The sequence below is a fragment of the Arachis duranensis genome, chromosome 6 (genome assembly GCF_000817695.3).
Source record: "Arachis duranensis cultivar V14167 chromosome 6, aradu.V14167.gnm2.J7QH, whole genome shotgun sequence".
Taxonomy (NCBI): domain Eukaryota; kingdom Viridiplantae; phylum Streptophyta; class Magnoliopsida; order Fabales; family Fabaceae; genus Arachis; species Arachis duranensis.
The window spans coordinates 17686693-17689934 of record NC_029777.3 but is presented as its reverse complement, the minus strand read 5'-3'; positions in this window follow the sequence as shown (position 1 = coordinate 17689934).

The following is a 3242-nucleotide window of genomic DNA, read 5'->3' as shown; positions in this document are numbered from 1 at the left end:
ATGTCCTTGGTGCCTTGTTTGGCGCCTCTTCCCTGGTTTGTTCCTTTAGCCTTTCCCCGTTGCCCTGTTGCCGGGGTTGATTGTAGCTGGACTACCGTTTATTGGCAGCCACAACTCGGCTGACTTCCTCGTCATTTATGTACTCCTTGGCTACCGTCTGGATCTCGTGCATCGTCCAAACCGGTCTCGTGGTAAGATGTTTTTGAAAGTTCTCGTTGAGGAGGCCGTTCGTCAGGCAAAGACTGGCCACCGAATCGGTTAGGCCATCGATTTCCAAGCATTCATCGTTGAACCGATCCAGGTACCTCCTGGTCGGCTCTCTTTGTCTTTGGGTTACCCCCAGAAGGTTGATCGGGTGCTTTGCCTTTGCTATTCGTGTCGTAAATTGGGCCAGGAATGCACGGCTGATGTCCGAGAAACTGTAGATGGATCCCTGCGGGAGGCCGTTAAACCACCTGATTGCGGGTCCCGCTAAGGTTACCGGGAAGGCACGGCATCTTACCTCGTCCCCTACTCCCTCCAGATTCATCCTGGCCTCGAAGGCCGTGAGGTGTTCTAGAGGGTCTTGAGTTCCGTCGTACCTCATGTCCGTTGGTTTGTCGAAGTGTTTCGGCAACCGGACTTCAAGGATAGATCGGTGGAATGGGGTGGCGCCCATTATCACAGGTTGTCGTGTCCTCGCGGATCTCCCTTCCCCGTCTTCGCGATCTCGTGCCGCGCGACGGGTTACCCTACCCCGGGAGTAGATGATCGTGTCATTTCGTCTTCTCGGGATCGGAGACTCCTCGCGCGTGCTCTCCGCTTCCGTTCGGGATGCGAAGGTACGTCGCGGGCGGCTTCGGCGGGAGTCTCCCTCTTCGCTTTCGGGGGATGGGGTGTAGCTGGGATCGGTGGTTCGTCCGTCACGCTCCTGGTCGGCCAACTGTCGCTCTAGGTTCTGGACTCTATGGCGTAGCTCCTGCATTATTATGGCGCTGTCGCCGCCCGTTCCCCCGAAGGGTCGTGTCCTCGTGTGCTATTCTGTGTGTTGTCGGGGGGACCTCCGCCGCCCCCTTAGTGAGGCGACGGAGGCTGCCCCCTCCGCTCCGGCTCCTCGGGCTTGGTCTCCGGGACCCAGCGCGACTTCCATTTAAGCGTTCGATCCCCACAGACGGCGCCAATATTCGTGATGAGGGCTTCCAGATGGTTCGGGTGGTTCGTTGGAGGAGATGAGGACGTTTCGATCGGGATCACGCTGGGTATGGGAGTGCCGGGCAGCCGAGCTCTTGTCGTGTGAGGGGAGAGGGGGTGCCACCTACAAAGACACTCCGATGCTCTAGTCAGCTAGTGTGCAGGCAGGGAAATGGTTAGGTGTGAAAGTGTGACGTACCTTGGGGGAAGGGCTGTCCTTCCCCTTATATATTATGTCAGACGTGGGCCCTGTGAGGACAGGCCCACTTTCTCCAAGGCGTTTCCTCACAGCTGCGGATGAGCTGTGCATGACGCGTGTCAGAGTCGGTTTGGGAGCGCTTCGTCCAACTGTCCGGGTCGGGTAGCGCTCGAGTCAGGTCGACCCGCAGGAGTTTGGGCCAGGCCGTTACAACCAGCAACTCTAATTTTATTTTACGGTCAAATTTAGAAAAAAGTCATAATTTTAAAGATAGTCAGAAAAAATAACAAAATTAATAAAAAAATAGTTAACTTATATTATTTTATTAATTTATTTAATATATAAAATTATTTTTATTTATATTAAGATTAATTTTAAATATTTTAAAATAAAAAGTATAATTAATTATAATTTGCATCTTAAATTATGTTGAGTACATGATATTCTATTGTGGTACTAAAAGTAAAAATGAGACAACAAATATAATTTTATCTCTTAATTCAGTATATTTATTTATATTTTATACTTTTTTTACGATTAATTTTATACAGTGTTGGTATATTAAATAAAAATACCTGTTATAATAATAAAAAATAAAATAAAATTTCAATCAATAATTTTTTATTCTTTACTTTTTTTTTTCAGTTTTATTTTGGATTTTAATTTATTACTAAAAGGTAGTGAAATTCTATTGATAGTGAAATAAAGTTGCAAAAAGGTCCATAGGGTAGAATAAGTAAAATAATGTGATACTCACACATTACAACATCCAAATGAAACAACATAGGATCTAAAATGTTTATCTTTCTCTTTCTCGCCGTCAATTATATTATCGATTCTATTATATAAAAGTCGATTTTTTACATTTAATGATAGAGTAAATGTAGCATGTTTCTGAGAGTGTTTCTTAATTTATTTTGTTTAACTCATTAAATACAATTTATTATGATGCATTAATTATATCAACTAATTGATTTGGTTAGATATTTAAGTATTAAACAATTTAAAATTATGTATATTGATTTGATTTTTATGATATATAAATTTAAGGAATAAATTAAAATAATATAATTTATTACTTATTTAAATTGAATACAACAAATACAAAATTAATTTAGTCAAAAGTTTATTATTTTCTAATCTTCTATACATAAAAATGACAAAATAAAATTGTAAAAATAATTTTTTTATCATTTTTGCTATTTTAATTTTATTTTCTTTGCTTTTTTTATGTGTAATTTTATTTTACATTAACTTTGTGTATTTAATAACAAAATATACTCATTTTAATTCTATCATATAATAATATATTTTTCTCCTATGTTAATCCAAGAATTTCAATAGTTATCAACTACATCTAATAAAATGACTGAGAAGTGAGAACTACGATAAGTTAAACCCAAGTTCAAAATGCTGAAACGAAGAAAAGAAAACAGTTAATATATGATTAGAGAAAAATATATAATAACGAGAAATATACTAAAACTGAATTTTTCCTCCAACTAATAAAGTTGAGGTGTCAATTTCTCATGAATTCATTTTTCCTCTAAAATGAAATCACTATTTTCTCTTCTAAATTTATTTTAGAAAAATATCTTTATTATAATTATATTACAATTAACATTTAATGAATAATGCATGATTATACTAATTTAGAAAAATATCTTTATTATAATTATATAAAATCAATATTTAATACATTATCAACTAATAAAAGTGAAGTGTCAATTTCTCATAAATTCATTTTTCCTCTAAAATGAAAGCACTATTCTCACTTCTAAATTTATTTTAGAAAAATATTTTTATTATAATTATATTACAATATTACAATTATATTACAAGTAGCATTTAATAATAATGCATAATTATAGTA